The sequence below is a fragment of the Phyllostomus hastatus genome, unplaced genomic scaffold (assembly GCF_019186645.2).
Source record: "Phyllostomus hastatus isolate PE091 unplaced genomic scaffold, TTU_PhHast_1.1 phas_contig_113, whole genome shotgun sequence".
NCBI lineage: Eukaryota > Metazoa > Chordata > Mammalia > Chiroptera > Phyllostomidae > Phyllostomus > Phyllostomus hastatus.
This window is the reverse complement of record NW_025333530.1, coordinates 5969010-5986786: the sequence shown is the minus strand read 5'-3', so window position 1 is coordinate 5986786 and position 17777 is coordinate 5969010. Positions and strand designations below refer to the sequence as shown.

Genomic DNA, 17777 nt, shown 5'->3' with positions numbered 1-17777 from the left:
GAATCTTATCTTTTACTTAAACATTTACTAATATGATAGCCAACTGAAATGTTACAATTTCTGTTCTGTCTTGTATGCTGTTGCATAGTAAGGAATAAATAAAATCAAGTCTTTGGAGTCAAATGTAACTGGTTTGGTCATAGCTTTGCCACTTTAGAGCTGTGTTACATTGAGCAAATTACTTAACTATTTTGAGGCTCTCTTCATTCATTGTTTTTTTTTTTCTCCTCCCAAGCATAGGACAGGGATATTGTAACTATTAAAAGAAATAGTCATATAAAAGCATTTAACACCAGGTCTTGGCACATGACAACAACGAATCCCTCCATTTTCCATTGCAAAAGTATGTTATATACTTTTACTTAGTGTACCACCTAGGAAGTCACATATTACTTGGATTATTATGTATGCAACTTGTAGATAATTCTTGCACTCCAGAGAGGTCAGGGAGCAATCTTTAAAAAACAAAAAAAAGAGAATACACCTGATTTCCATCCCTCCATCCTTGAGGAATTTGCAATCTAAAAGCCTTTGAGTTAACTCTTGGGGCTTTTAATTGTTCAGAGAGATCTCAAAGGACAATGGGGGAAATTTACTGAAGAGCATCTGGGGAAAGTGATCTGGGGAGAGAATTCTAGGGAAAGAACTCTCAGGGAAGGCAAAGCTAAGGAAGTATATGAATTATTGTTCTAAATTAAGTACACTCACGTGGTTTTATTTGAATTTAAAGTTTGTTCATAAAAGGTAAACTATATGAAGCAAACAGAGCAAGCTAGGTTAATCTAATTTTGTGCACCTACTCTTTGCATCCCAGCAGAAAATAGCAAGGAGAGCGATTATGTCATTGATGACACAACACTGACCAGAAGCCTATCTAGTCCCAGCCACTAACTTAAGTGAATAGGCCACAGACTATGATCAAATGGCTTTCTTTAACTTTAGAAAAAATTAGGTTTGGTTGCTTTTTGGGGCTCCACTTCCAACTTTTTAATCGACTCCTTCCAAATGCCAAAGAATGTCGGTGGTAATAAAAAATTATCAAATATCCTTGCTGGGATAAAAATCTGCACTCTCGTTTGGGGCCATATCCACCGAAGTCTTGGTGGAGTTTAAAAACTGCGCCTGAAAAAGCAAGTTATTCTAGTTAGATAAAACCTGCCAAAATAATTTAACGTTCTTCGTTGCAAATATAAATTCCTCTAAGATAGGCCCATTTCTCTCTCCTGATCTAGGATTTTCAAGCTGAACAGCTAAGCAACCCACTCCATGTGGTTCCGGATTCCCTGTTGGAAGAATTCCTCCTTGGGGGTTACGCAGAAGCCCTCGGTGAGTTTTCTGGCACCAGCGGGAGTTTCAAGTTTCCACTCCTGAGGGAGGCGGCAGGAGCACTCTGGGTTAGGCGGCTTCGCTTCTCCTAATAGTCAGCTTCACTCAATCCCAGCCCAAGGAACGAGTCTATCTTCCTCCGCTAGCGCCCCATTTCCCCAGAGACTCGGGTCCCAAGGCTTGTCCCTAGCGGGGGTCCAGCCCCTAAACGCAAAACTCGTCTACCCGCAGCACTACTGGCACTGGGAGCCCGAGGGGCGGGGTGGGGCGGGGCGCGGACGGCTCTCGAGGCAGCGGCGGCGCGGGCGTTGGCGCTCTGGTAGTGGCGCGAGGCCGACTGGCCGGCAGGGGGAGGCGGGGGGCGCGGGGCAGCCCCGCCTTTCCCCCCAGAGGAGGCACTAAGCGGCCATATTGTGGAGCTGTCTGCGGTGGTGTTGGCGGCGCCTCTCCTCTCCCCACCGCTCCTACCACCGCCTCTCCCTCCCTGCCGCAGCGCCGGGCGCGGCACCGGCGCTGAGCGCTCCAGCCACACTCCGGGCGGGAGGACCCGCTCGCTGTTGCGGTAAGCCGCCGGCTCCTTGCCCCCGCCCACGTCCCCGCTCCCCGGATCCACCAGCGACGCTGAGGTGGCCAGAAGTTGCGGTGGCCCCCGCTGCCCGGGCCTCGCGCGGCTCTGTTCGCGCGCTGCGGCGCCTCCGCCCTCAAGGCCAGGTCGGCGGCCCGGCCGCTTCCAGGGTCGGCGGAGCCGCGAGGCCCGATCCAAGTCTTGACGCGGCTGCGGCCCGAACTTGCAGTCGCGCAATTCCCCTACCCGTGGGCTCGGGGTCCGCCTTCAGCCTCAGCCAGGGACCCTTCTGTGTGCATCGGGGACAGGCGGATTCCCGCCGTCTAGACGGGGCCCCGGGCTTGGCCTGGCGTGTCCCTGTAGTGTAGTTTGAAAATAGAGATATGAAGCGTAGGTAGAAACAGAATTTGCAGTGCAGGGAAGGAATTTATTAGAACTTCTTCCCCGGCCTCCAGTTTGAAAGTAGGGGTATTGAATTACTAGAGAGCGTGTATTCCGCCTGATGGCAAAGGGGATGTTGCATTACGGGGTTTGGGGCGCGGAGCCGATCCTGGCAACTCGAACCCAGGAGCGAGGGCCTTGCTTCACGGCCGCATGTCTCTACCTGCTGCGGCGCTGCTGCTGGCGGCCTCGGAGCCTTAGAACTTCCTTTGGCCCCAGAGGCAGCCCGACTTCGTATCTTAGACCCCATCAGACAAGTTGAGTACGTTACAGTCCCCCTTTCCTTTCAAAGGTTCTAAACTTACTTCTTGGGCTCACTAGAAAAGGAGGGCACTACATTATTTCAGTTTAATAAAAGAACACCTCACTTTCTATACAGAGATGCCCTGGTTCTTTAACCATTCCCAATACTTGGGGTATTTTTCCCCCTTGAGTGGTTTTTAACGAGGTTGAAAATGTGAAGTCAACTATATCTAAGATGTATTTGGAAATACAGTTGTGATTTTCAAGAAGACATTTTAATGAGTCCTCTGCCACCAAGACTGGCATGACATAAATGTAAAAACCTAAGCTAGTAAGGGTTTATGTGATAGACGAGTTCTTGAACATAGACATTACAATGTATTATGGAGCATTTTTAGAACACTAACACTAAATTCATATTTCTGACGGAGTTCTGAATGAACAATTGACTCGTTCATTTTGCTGGATAAATAATGGCTTAGTCCATTTGCCAAAACAGCATTATTAGATTTGAGAAGAGAGTTAATATTCAGACTTGAATTTTTTATTTTCAGAATTCTATTGCTTTCACTGTGCTTTAGAAAGATTACTAATAATAATTTACCTCAAATGTGACAAAATTTAGAACATTCATTTTGAAGTTAATATAGTATGCTTTGAAAAAAGGATTGCACTGACTTTGTTTCTTTGTTTAATCACTTTTTTATAGAATGGGAATTTAATAAACTGTTAATAAATTTTTAGTAAAAATTTAGTAAATTTTCCATAGAAATACATTGGCATTCTTTACAGTTTTATTTAAATTAGATAAAATTTGATTATAGCATTTAGAAATATTCTTCCCTTTGTGGATTATACATTATTTTATTTACTCCTGTATTGCCTCACATGGAAAAGCACATAGGAAAGGCTCAGGAATATCTGTAGAGTAAATGTAATTAATTTCCGTGTGGAGGAAGTATGTTGTGTCCTTTGTTTTAGACATTTTTATTACTTAATTGGAAATTAAAATCATTATTCTTTTTTCTGTGGTGGTAAGAATGACAGGTGTTACTATTCCTTCTTCTCTTGCTAACTCTCAGTAGTCTCAGGGAGGGGGAACAAGGATTGTTACTTGTTTGTTGCTTCACCATTCCCAAGAGCACAATTGGATATTTTTATTTATCCTTTTTAGTCTTTTGCAGGCTGATGAAAGGCTATGTATTTTATCATAACTTCAGTTCTCAATCTTAAGTCTACTATCCATACGTAGTATAATAGAGTCTGATATGATGGATGATGGTGGGAACCTTGTTTTTCATCCATTTTTAACTTATTGCATTTTAACTTATGCCATTTAAAAATGACAATTTTTTACTAATATTTCCCAAAGGTGAATGCTAAAAACATGTGTTTTATTAAGATTGTGAAGACGGAGCTATACTGGTAGAGCACACCTGATAGAGCATAGCTAATAGAATTTTATGCTACTGCTGTGAATCTCAAAAGCCAAGGAAGTCATCCTTCTTGGATGGCTTGGACCTCCTGCAGACCAAGAACTAGGGGGCATTTCCCACCTACCCTGCACCACTCTTGGGGTACTGGTTCAGTGGAACTGGATTGAGGTGCTATAGACTTCACCCATACATGGTTATTTTAAGCCTCAGTGTTCCCCCAGGGGCTAAAGGCTGTTAAGGAAACTTCTCTAGCCTCTGCAGCCAGTGTATCTGCACACCTCTTAATGGTGGTAGAAGTGGCCAGTCTGACCCTGGAGAGTTCCTTAATCTATTGCTTCTTTCAGGGAACTCTTGCCTTTCCTAATCATTTTAGTTCCTGTTGTATTTCTCAATATTGATTTATATTGAAGATATATTGTGAACCATTTTTATAGTAAAAAAGTAATACATTTCAGGAGAAAGTTTAAAAACCCCAAAAGATGTGAAGGGAAAAGTAAAAGTCCTCCTCACTCTCCGGAGGGCCTCAACCTCTTCCCCAGTCCTATTTCTCATAAGTATGTATTGCTAACAGCAATTCCTGGTATGTAGAAAATGCCAGTGCTCATGAAAGAGTAAACATATACTTTATATACCTTGTTTTTGACTTTAAAGTCTATAAAAGTAAGGTTACTTTGTAACAGACATTGAAAGGGTGTTTATTACTGTGTTAAACATTAATGTTTCTTAGATTTTCATCATTTGCATGAAATAACACAATGGAATTTCCTGTAACATCGATTTTCAACTAGTGTTCCACAAGAATTTTTAAAACATGCAATACCTGATTATTTACTTAGGGGTACTGACCTCTTTTCCCTTAGATTGTCAAATAAGAAAATGACAACAGCACTGGCTGGGCAGCTCAGTTGGTTGGAGCATTGTCCTGGACACCAAAGGTTGCAGGTTTGATCCCTGGTCAGGGCACACACCTAATTTACAGGTCAGTCTCAGGACAGAGGTATGCCAGAGGTAAATGATAGATGTTTGGATGTCTCTTTCTCTTTCTTCCCCCATCTTTACCTCCCTCCCTTTTTCTAAAATCAATAAATATATCCTCAGGTCTCAAGTGAAATGAAAAAAGATTTTAAGAAATATTTTTAAAAAATGACAACAGCTAACAAAACAGTAGCCATCCATTGTTGGAACGAACCAAAATTATACCTATTTTTTTATAAGATTGGCAAAAATTTATTTTTTGGTGTGCTGTAGAATTTTATAGTTAATGTGTGTCATGACATGAAAAAGATTAAAAATTGTCCTATAAAAATTCTTAGGAGTGCTTATGTATATGTACAGATTTTCTTCACTAATGGTTAAAGGTGACATTCACATTTTGTTTTCTTAGAATGTGGTATATAAATGCCAGTGTAGAGTGGTGTCCAGGACACCACTTTGGTTTTGGATAGTGAAGTTTCCACATAGTGTGTGAATCTGCACCTGGGAACTGTTTGGAAAGAAGATAAGGTCCATGTGATTCATGTCTCCATTTCTTCCCTTATTAATTCTGATTTCATCCCTTGCTGGTGTGGCTCAGTGGATTGGGAGCTGGCCTGTGAACCAGAGGGTCACTGGTTCAGTTCTCTATCAGGGCACATGCCTGGGTTGTGGACTGGGTCCCCATGGGGAGCGTGTGAGATGCAACCACACGTTTATGTCCCTCTCCCTTTCATTCTCCCCTTCCCCTCTGTCTAAAAGTAAACAAATAAAATATTTCAAAAAAAACCCAAAACCCAATTTCAGCCTCCTGGAAGACAGGGGTTCATTCAGGTTAGGAGATATATAGGATGGTATTTTTTTTCTTTGGATAATCAGTATGTATAGAAATCTTTGCAGATTCACAAATTTAAAATAGTTTTATTTAGATGGTAGATATAAATTTGCATGTGAATAAGTTTTGTATTTTCTGTTGTAATACCTGTTACATTTTTTAAATATATTTTATTGATTATTCTATCACCATTGTCCCATTTTTTTCTCCCCGCTATTCCCCTCCACCCTGCATCCCCACCCACCAGCATTCTACCCCCTTAGTTCATATCCATGGGTTGTACGTATAAGTTCTTTGGCTTCTCCATTTCCCATATTATTCTTAACCTTCCTCTATTTTGTACCTACCATTTATGGTTCTCATTCCCTGTATCTTTTCCCCCTATTCCTCCCTTCCCATTCCCCACTGAAATCCTTCCATGTGATCTCCATTTCTGTAATTCTGTTCCTGTTCTAGTTGTTTGCTGAGTTTGGGGTTTTTTTTTTTTTGTTGTTGTTCAGTTTTTGATAGTTGTGAGTTTGTTCTCATTTTACTCTTCATATTTTTTATCATCTTCTTTTTCTTAGATAAGTCCTTTTAATATTTCATATAATAAGGCCTTAGTAATGATGAACTCCTTCAACTTTACTTTATCTGGGAAGCAATTAATCTGCCCTTCCATTCTAAGTGATAGCTATGATGGATAGAGGAACCTTGGATGTAGGTCCTTGCCTTTCATGATTTCAAATACTTCTTTCCAGCCCCTTCTTGCCTGTGATGTTTCTTTCAAGAAATCAGCTGATAGTCTCATGGGCACTCTTTGTAGGTAACTGTCTCCTTTTCTCTTGCTGCTTTTCATATTCTCTCCTTCTCTTTAATGTTGGGTAATGTAATTATGATGTGCCTTGGTGTGTGCTTCCTTGGGTCCAACTTCTTTGGGACTCTGAGCTCCTTGGACTTCCTGGAAGTCTGTTTCCTTTGCCAGATTGGGGAAATTCTCCTTCATTATGTGTTCAAATAAGTTTTCAATTTCTTGCTCTTCCTTTTCTCTTTCTGGCACCCCTATGGTTTAGATGTTGGAATGTTTAAAATTGCCCTAGAGGTACCTAACCTTTTCCACATTTTTTTGAATTCTTGTTTCTTCATTCTGTTCTGGTTGAATGTTTATTTCTTCCTTCTGCTCTGAACTGTTGATTTGAGTCCAAGTTTCTTTCTCTTCACTGTTGGTTCCCTGTATATTTTTCTTTATTTCACTTTGCATAGTCTTCACTTTTGCTTCTATTTCATGACCATACTTAACCATTTCTGTGAGCATCCCGAATACCAGTGTTTTGAACTCTGTATCAGGTTGTCTATTTCCTCGTCACTTAGCTCTTTTTCTGGAGTTTTGATCTCTTCTTTCATTTGGGCCATATTTCTTTGTCTTGGCACACCTGTTTTGTTGTAAGGGGTAGATCCTTAGATGTTTGCCCAGGTGGGTAACCCACTTTGCTGCGTTGCAGCATTGTATGTGGGGGAGGGGTCAGAGGACAATGCCAACTGTTCAGCTCTCAGCCAGCTTTCAGTCACTTCCCCCGCTACCCACAAGCATATTGGGCCCTTCTGGTGCTGATTCCTGGGTGGGTGGGTTTGTGTACATTCTAGGACCCTGTGGGTCTCTCCAACAAACCCTCCTGTGAGGCTGGGAGTTTCTCCTGCCTCTGCAGCCCCCACAGATTTTTATAGCCAGAAGTTTTGAGGCTTTCTTCTCCCATGCTGGAACCCTGGGTTGCGTGGTCTGTGTCTTGCTTCCAGTTTTTCCTCTGGTTTGTCTGCACGGAAATTTGGGACCACCTGCTCGGCCAGCTGTCGCCTTGCCTGCCCCAGTTCTCTATGCCACCTTGCCATGGGTCCTCTTCTCCCTGGCTGCCCATCTCTGCCCCTCCTACCAGTCTGAGTGAATGTTTCTTCTTTAACTCCTTGGTTGTCGGACTTCCATACAGTTCGATTTTCTGTCATTTCTGGTTATTTTCTGTTTTTAAATTTGTTCTTGTCCTTCTTTTGGTTGTACAAGGTGGCAAAGTATATGTGCCTGTGCTTCCATCTTGCCCAGAAGTCATAATATCTGTTATATTTTAATATTAGAATTCTAAATTAATTTTATGGATGTTATATACAAATAAGGCAGCTAGACTTTACATCAAGTGATCTAATGCATATGAATAGAATGCTCAAGAAAAACTTGTTACTTTTTTACTTTTCTGCCTAATTTATATAGATTTTAAATAAACTATTTTTTAATCCGCACCAGCGGGTATATCCATTGATTCCCGACAGAGGAAGGCAGAGACGGAGAAACGTTGATCAACTGCCTCCCCACTGCCTCCCCACAGGGGACCTGACCCACAATCTAGGCATGTTCCCTGACCAGGAATTGAATCCACAACCTTTCAGTTTACTGGGGGACTCTCTAACTGAGAGGCCAGGGCTTAAGTAAACTATTTTTAAATTCTGGTAAAAGTGATTCATTTGAGAAAGATACTCTTCACTGTTAACCATTTAGAGACCAGGTCAACAAACTGGTTTGCAAGGCCAAATGTAGCCTGAGTTTGTCAATAAAATTTCACTGGAACATTAAAATGCCCATTTGTTTACATATTGGCTCCTTTTGAGCTGTAATGACAGAGTTCATGTTTTTTACAAAGCTTAAAACAAATACTGTCTGGTCCTTTACAGGAAAAGTTTGTTAACCCCCAATTTACAGGAAAAAAAGTCCTACTGAAAGAATATTTTAGATAAACTATCAAAGAAGGAGGTATTGCATTTCATTCTCCACAATTACTGAAATTATAAAAATTATGAATTTCAGTATCAGTAATTGATATATTACTTTTTTCTGAGTAGTAAGTAGTCTCTGGGCTTTTGAGACCTTAAGTGTTTCATTTGTGAAAAGTTGTAGTTAATAGGACTGGCTAATTTATATTATCAGGTGAAATTGTGAAGTGAGCAATCTTCAGTTTCAGATCCTTAACATCATTTAAGATACTTTGGCTGCCATAACAGAAAATTGTCAGACATGCTTCAATAATGACTAAATGTGTTATTTACATAATAAAGTCTAGAGGTTCAAGACTAACAATAATGACAAGGATTCATTCTCTTTCCAATTCTCTGCATCGCAGTCTTCCCATTAGCTTTGTAGTAAGATTGCTTTCCCCTGATTCCAATTTTGCTACAGCAGGACCAGCATCCTATCCAGACACAATATCCAAAGGAATGAAAAGAACTGTCTCTTTTCCAGAAGCCCCCCAGCAGATATCTTAGTCTCATTGGCCAGATTGAGGTATGCTCTATACCTAGCCAGTCACTGGTGATGGTAATGGAATTGCCCTTTCTTCTAACTCAGTTTACATTAGATTATTTTCCTTATTCATATACCAAATGTCTTGGGTTCTTTCATACTCCCATTCAAAATCAGATACAACATTGATCTGTCATACATAATCCAGCATGAATATATGAGTTCATATTTTACTTATTTGTTTATAGTCCTCACCAGAGGATATGTTTTTTGATCTTAGGAAGGCAGAGAGAAGGAAACAGAAACTTTGATCAGTTGCCTCCTGTATGTGCCCCAATCAGGGATAGAACCTGAACCCTGGGTATGTGCCCTGACCAGAGATTGAACCTGCAACCATTTGGTGTACCAGATGATGCTCTAACCAATGGACCCACCTGGACAGGACCAAATTTATTTAAATTATTGAATGAAAAGCATTGATTTCCTGCTAAACTATTTTAAGGCAGGGGTTGACAAATTATGGCCCATAAGCCAGTCTAGTGCCAGTTTTGTAAAGATACATCATAGCTCATTTGTTTACATATTTTCTATGTCTGCTTTGATGCTACATCAACAGAAGATTTACAACAGAGACCATAAGATCAACAAAACTTAAAAAGTTTACTTCTCTGGTCCTTTACAGAAGTTTGCCAACCCTTGCTTTAAGATACCTTTCATACATTCAGATATTTATAATTGTGTGCCAGATACCCTTTACATTTGACATGTAAGATACTGAGGTCATCATACTCTAATGGGAATAGAGTTGTGCCATATGGTAGGTACATCATAAAGTATAAGTGCTCTTGTATTTATAAACTGGAGTTAATATTTAGTGCAACAGATTTGAACCTATCTTTTTGTTTTTCTATTTTAAACATTTATTGTATGATATATTTTGTAAAGATTTTATATATTGTTTTAGACAGGGCGGGGGGAGAAAGAGAGGGAGAGAAACATCAGTATGTGGTTGCCTCTCGTGTTCCCTCTACTGGGGACCTGGCCTGCAACCCAGGCATGTGCCCTGACTGGGAATCAAACCAGTGACCTCTTGGTTCACAGGCTGGTACTCAATCCACTGAGCCACACCAGACAGGGCAGTATTATATGATATTTTTATGTTTCCGTAAGTGTTAAATGAAGAAATTGGATTCAGCTTTCTTACCTTTTAGCATTGAAAATTAATCATTGCAAATGATAATGTGTTACTTGTTTTTCTACCCACCTTGGGAATAATACAGATATGGTGTTTCTTTTAAATTTATAAAATTCTTTTAAAAGAATGTAAATTCAATGTAAAACTTTCTTTAATATTGTAGTTCTGCTTTATACTTAAGTTCTAAACATTGCATTTTCACTTGATCTTAGCTGAAAGGCTGAGAAGTGATTGCATTTTCAATAATATGTATATTTTGCTAAAAAATGTATTTAATTTCCTTGAAAACATCCTTGAATAAAAATAATTTCCTACATAAGAAAGTGCCTAATATCTTATTTAGAACTGTATGTCATTGTTACAGGAAATCCATTTACAGAGGTGATTATGTCAGTACTAATGGGTACTTGAAACATCTTTAGAGGTAGTTTTTTCGATGTGAAAACAACATAAGAAAGAGCTTAAACTTCTTGAAAAGCTCTAGTAATTGTTTGGGATGAACTTATCTATAATGATGTCAGAAAACGGCAGAATAGAGTAGCCAGAAGAGTCCAGGACTAGGATATTAATTGACCTCTGACTTTGTTAACCAGCCATATTACTTTGGGCAAGTCGCTTACCTGAATCTGAATTTCCTTGGGGGGGGGGGCATAAGGGGGTTAAATGATAATGGAAAAAATAAAATAAAACTTAAAAGAAGAATGAGGGATTATGGACTGACCAGTGTGACTCAGTTTGCAACCCTTTAGTTACAGTTCAAGGTTCAAGTCCATTCCTGGTCAGGGTACATGCCTAGGTTGTGGGTCTGATCCCTGACCTGGGTGCAAGGGTCCTATACCAGTCTGGGCATGTGGCAGAGACAAGCCAATCAATGTTTCTTTCTCACATCTGTGTTTCTCTCCCTTCCTTTTTTGGATGAGGATTAAAAAAGAGAGGAGGAGGGATTGTGATACCTATCTTGGGGAGGGGGGAGAAAGGCATTTATGAAAATTAGATGATGTGAAATGGCTGAAGAGTGAGCATTCTACAAATACTCCCTCCATTCACTACCCTTGTCCTTGCTTTTGGCCTATTTGCAAAATGGAACTAAAAATTTTCATCCTCTGTTTCACTTGGGGAATCACATGGCATTATATAGGTAAAAGTGCATTATTACTATTAAATACAGTATTAACACTGAGTTAAACATAAAATAAACATTGTTCTGTGTATATTAGAGGTTATAAGCCTGTGGGGCTGTGAACTTGGTTAGGGGAAAAAGTTACATCTTTATGTATTTCCTTTCATTATGAACGTGGGCAGCAGTGGCAGTTAGTCGCAGAGACTGTTTCCAATAGAAATTGCAGGTAGTTCATAATCCATTACTGTTGCGGATATCTTAAAATGACATACTCATCATTAGAAGCTTAATTATTAGACCCACTAGTAGATATTGTTGTTTAAAGATTAGTGAGGAAGTATATATCCTCCTGTATTATAAATTTGTACATTTTATATTTTGATCACTTTATTTCAGTATAATTGTTTTTGGTGTTATGTATTTCATTTAAAAATTTCTATTGGTTTTTATTGGGGGGAGAGAGACAAACATGGATATGTTTTTTTATATTGTATTTTAATGATTTGAGAAACATCAACTTGTTGTCTTTTAATTTTATTTATTGATTTGAGGGGCAGAGAGATTTGTTGTTCCACTCATTTATGCATTCATTGGTTGATTCTTGTATGTGCCCTAACTGGGATTGAATCTGCAACCTTGGCATATAGGGACAACCCTCTAACAAATGGAGCTACCAGGTCAGGGACAATTTGTTTTTATGCATTTTAACCTGGCCAGGTAGCTCAGTTGGAGTGTCGTTTTGATAAGCCAAGGTTGTGGGCTCTTTTAAAATTTATTTATTTATTTATTTATTTATTTTTAGAAAGGGGGTGGGAGGGAGAAAGAGAAGAGAGAAATATTGATGTGTGAGAGAAACATCTGTTGGTTGCCTCTCAGTCACCCCCAACTGGGGACCCACCCCAGACATGTGCCCTGACTGACTGGGAATCAACCCCAGACCGTTCCATTTGCAAGTCATCGCTCAGTCCACTAGCCATACCAGCCAGGGCAAGGTTGTGTGTTTGATCCCTGGTCAGGGCCCATACAAGAATCAACCAATGAATGCATAAATAAGTGGAACAGCAAATTGATGTTTCTCTCTCTCCTCCATTTCCTCTATCAAATCAATAAAATATTTTATAGGAAGGGGTTCATAGGGTACATCAGCAGGGCCCATGGTGGGTGAGATTAAGAGCTTTTTTTTTGTAGCCCTGGCTGGTGTGGCTCAATAGATTGAGTGCCGGCCTGTGAACCCAAGGGTCACTGATTTGATTCCCTGTCTAGGATACATGAGTGGGTTGCTGACCAGGTCCCCAGTAGGGGGTGTGTTGAGAGGCAACCACACATCCATGTTTCTCTTTCTCTCTTTCTCCGTCCCTTCCTCTCTCTCTAAAAATAAATACAAATAAAATCTTTAAAAAAAATAAAATCTTTTAAAAAATGAACTTTTTTTTGGTAGATGATGTTATCAGTTTGACTGCCAGAGTTACCTTATTAATTCAATTGATACTTCTCTTTGTTTCACTGTTTCCCAATTCCCCAGTAAATTGGCAGATGAATTCTTTTGTAATTTTTTAGTCCGTAGAGAGACCAAAATTGTGTTCAGAGATTGCCTTTGTGTTAATGAAGGCAAAAAAAAAAATACAGCTAGGCTTGGAGAAAAGACAAAACAATTACAATTAGGCTTTGAGAAAGAATTTAAGAGTAAAATTAGTCAGCCTGGTATAAATTATTGAAGCTTCAGTGTGGGCCCAGTGTAGACTAGACTTAACACCTGTTTTACCACCTGACAGGTAGAAAGTCGGTTGTGCTGCTGTCTTATTATAGCTACTACAACTCAAGGTGTTAAACATGAGGCTGTTTTTCCATTGTATGAGGTAGAGGGGAGGCTGTTTTAGGGTCCTCTATAGGGTTAAAGGAAAAGAAGAGAATGTGTTATATGAATGATTTGTTTCTAAAATGTGATGTATTTAGTGTTTGAGCACATATTGATACATGAAATATTCTGGAATTGGGGGATATGTATGCTGGCAGCATCTCTTAATTGTTGGTTATTTTGCTGCCATGACTGTGTAGGTTAAGACCACTTTAAGAAATTTAGAAAAAGTGGGGAGGTGGGACTAATTTTTTTCTCAGTAATTAGGTATAATGAGAGCAGAGGGAAGAAGAGTTGATTCTTATCATCTGATCTTTGATATACAGTGGTTTAGGTGATTATATATTATCATTTTTTAGAAAGGAAGATACTGGCAAAGTATTCAAAATGATTTAATTAGAGGGGGAACCCTAGGACATGTGTCTAGGTATGGTGGCTTTTCATGTGACATTTGTCCTGCTACTAACAGATGCCAGTTTCAAGAACAAATATGCTAATACAATTAGGAAGACTAGAAATGTTCAATTAAGGTTAAATACTATTGTGATATAAATATATTTTTTAAGTCACTTGATTGGCTAAAAACTTAGGTTTTAACTACATTAATATACAGCCTCATCCTAAAAAAATTTCAGACAATTCTTATCTATATCATATTATTTAAGGTAGTAGTAAACTGACATATAAACAATATAGTGAAATTCTCATCTGATTTTTAAAATTAGGACCTTAACAAAAATGAGACCCTGCTTAGAATTAAGTGTTCAGTACTGTATATTCAAATACCATTTGTAAAGATACCTGCAGTTTTACCTAGCTATAATGGGTGGTTCTGCCTTCTCACTTATCCATATGTAAATGTGGACAGTTTGTCATACTGTACCCCTCAAAAAATTAGTTTATCATGTCAGATAGTTTCAGTTTTAGTTGTGGTTTTAATCATTGCTGTAAATGCTGCTGAGAATATTTTGGTACAGATTACCTTCTTTTATAGTTGTTTATCTCTTGGGATATATTGCAGAAGCAGAATTTCCTGTTCAGAAACATGTTGTAGCTTTTGTTATGTTTTGACAATTTACTTTTGAAATTTGAAGCCAATTTACGGTGCTACTGGCAGTATTTATTTACTTGTTTACCAACACAGACTCATCAGTACTGCATGCATAATTAATAATTATTTTGATAGTTTCATGAGAATATAATCAGTAATACCTTAAAGTCACTTTGCATTTTTTAATGTTGATTTTTATTTTTTATTGGGGTGACACTGTAACAAAATTATACAGGTTTTAGGTAAAGTCACTTTGATTTTTAGTTTCAATCAGTAGGACAGTTGTGCTTTTTATTTTCCATAAGATTTGTTGGTAGAGTTTCTCACTTAACTATTTTACTGACTGGGGTCCAAGTGATATCCTTCTATATTTATTTTTTACTTTCTGTAGTAACTTTTTGTTATAGCTGTTGTATATTTTTTCTATTCTATTACTTAATTTTGATGTTTATTTTATTCTACCTATGTTGGGATTTTAAATAAAATATATTAGTCTGTTTTCATCATAACCTATATGTCTTCCTTAGTCATAGTTTTCCTCTGAAACCAGAATTGTATTTTTTAATCTTTATTGCATTACCATTTAACCCTTTTATACCTCCCTCCCCTTGGAATCACCACACTCTTGTCCATGTTCATGAGTCCTTTTTCTTTTGTTCATCCTTGTACCGTTTAACCTCCCCCCAATACCTGTCCTCTTTCTCTTTATGAGTCTGTCCTGTTTTTCTCTAGTTCAGTTTGTTCATTAGATTCCACATTTGAGTGAAATCATATGGTGTTTGTCTTTCTCTGACTGGCTTATTTCACTCAGCATAATGTTCTCCAGGTCCATCTATGGAATTGTTTTTTTTTTTTAAGTCTTTTTGAAAAAAAGATTAACCTACTTAGATTTTATTAAATGGATGATGAATTTATAGTCCGCCTTTAGTTTATTTACTTAAATTTTTGTTCTTTCATTTTGAGGAATTTGTTTTTCTTGTTATAGCTCTACATTATTATTTTAGAAATTTATAGATTCTAATTTTAGAGACTTTATATTTTGGAGTGTGATCATTCTGGTCTTGTTACACTTTTTTAAAAGAACTATGATACTGCATGTATGGTTTTATAATCTGCCTTTTTACTCAGTAGTTTGTGAATAATTTGTGATGTCATTTAATATTTTTGGTAACATTTTGATTGCTGTATTTTTTGCCTGGTAAAGCCTACAGATATATCTAACCTCTTAACTAACCTTTCAGTATTCACTTGACTAATTTCTCAGTCTTACATACACTTTTATAAATAGCACTGTAACTAGAATCTTTGTAACTATACTATTTACACATTTGTTCTTTTCTTTGAGTAAATATTCACAAATGAAATTATTTTCCCACTTTTTAATACAAAAAGAAGAAGACAGGTTGGTATATGGTAGAACTTTGGACTCTAGTTGTCAAAAGGCCATTTGGTCATTTATTACCCATGTAATTTAGGACAAGTTACTTTTATACAGATGCTTCTTTAAGTATAAAGTATCCATATGCTACCTATGTTGCTTGTCTCCTAATTTTTATTAAGAGAAAATTAAGTGATGTATAAGAACATACAACTATATAAATACAAGGCATTGTTAAGTAATCACTTTATGTTCACCTGGTAAATAAGGAGGTAGAACTGTATTATTATTCTCAGATAATTTATAATTAACTGAAGTAAAACAAATTGAAGATTAACTTGACTTTTAAGAGAGAACACTGGTCTGAAAAGAAACATTTTTAGAAGCTTTCTTTTAGAAGTTAATCGTATTTGTCTTTGCAAAGACTTTGGTTAGGTCTTGATAGGCTTTTTGGAGATGTAAAAAACTTAATTAGCTTGTGTAAAAATACTTTTTTTTGTGTATTGATCTTAATATATTTTTTAATGTTGGCAGAGCTCTCTTTTTAAATCTAAAACTTTAATGATGAATTGTTTTGCTTGAAAGGTCTTTTTCTATAGAGTATAACTTGAAGTAACTCTAATTAAAAACTTGGATAACTTATTTCTTAAACAACCAGAAAAAAAAAAGCTGTACCTTTATTTAGTTCTAGTATTTGAGTAAAACATAGCTTCAGAAATTCTGCAGATCAACATGCTTGATATTTATTTATCTGCCTAACTAGCTCTGTGTTTGATAAATGGGACTTCTGTAATTTGAGTGCTTTAACTTTGCTTATACCCTGGCATGTATTTAATGCTCACTTTGTATGCTTTGTTCCTTACTGATGAGAGAGATTGCCCATGATCAGTACCTGAGCGGTCTTTGCTAACTTCTCTAGAGTGTGGTCATGGGGTCTCATGTGATAGTGGAATATCGAATTGAGAAAATGTAAAAATTAGTCTAGGACAATTAAAATTTATTGTACTATGGAAGGAGCAAATCTGAAATACCTTTGTTAGGGACACATATACAACTCAAGGCTTGTAAGGCTCCCACATTGGCAAAGGACATGGGCTTTCTGTCCAAAATTACAAACTCTAAAAAATAAGCTATAATGAACTGAATATAGTAAAATAATAATGTAGTGACATAAAATAAGCATTATAGGGATAAAAGGATTCAAAACAAATTATACAATAAAATAATAGGGCATTATTAATAAACATTTTTTAAAAGCAAAAAAAGGAATTTTTGGAATTAAAAGGTAATATTATAGAATATTAAACACATGGACATTAAAAATAACTGGGGAGAATTAGTGATTGGAGGAATGTTCTGCAGAGAGATAAAGAGAAGGAAAATATGAAAAAGTAGGCATGGTTAGGGAATAAGATACCCAGTATGTGTATAAGAAGAATTGCTGAATAAAGAGAAAAAATGGGGAAGAAACAATGGCTAATACTTTTCCAGAATTTATATAAAGTGTAAGTTGTCAGATTAAGGAAATTTACCAAATCCTGAACAAAATAAATAGTAGAAGTAAATCTGAAGAACACCCCCATCTTCTTAAATTTTTTTAAAAAGGAAAGCAGAGAAGAAAGGCAGAAGAAAGGCAGAAGAGTTAGATTGACACCTGACTTCTCATCAGCAGTAATAGATCCCAGAAAAATATCATCTGAATGCTGAGGGAATAACCATCAGTGTAGAGTTCTATATGCAATTAAATTACTAATTAAAAAGAAAGTATTTACTGGAAAGGTGTAACAATTATAAACATGTGCTCACCAAATAAAATAGCCAAAAGCATAAAAATTAAAAATGATAGTCTGCCCTGGCTGGTGTGGCTCAGTGGTTGAGTGCCAGCCTGCAAATCAAAGGTTTGCTGGTTTGATTCCCAGTCAGGGCACATACTCGGGTTATGGCCAGGTCCCCAGTTGGGGGCACACTAGAGGCAACCACACAATGATGTTTCTCTCCCTCTGTTTATCCCTCCCTCCCCCTCTCTAAAAAGTAAATTAATAAAATCTTTTCAAAAAATGGCAGTCTACAGGAAGAAATTAACATCCATAATTGTACTTGG

General features: G+C 37.8%; 1 protein-coding gene across 3 annotated transcripts in view; it reads left to right on the top strand.

Annotated features, from left to right (window-relative positions):
* The first annotated feature begins 1644 nt into the window (after positions 1-1644).
* RDX (radixin) overlaps positions 1645-17777 on the top strand; it is a 102622-nt gene continuing 86489 nt past the window's right edge. Inside the window, exon 1 of one of the 3 annotated variants that reach the window (XM_045837895.1) lies at positions 1645-1888. The gene's annotated coding sequence lies outside the window, so the exon portion shown is untranslated. Of the gene's footprint in view, positions 1889-4947; positions 4991-17777 lie in introns of those variants that run through there. The other 2 variants (XM_045837907.1, XM_045837905.1) reach the window with 2 other exon arrangements.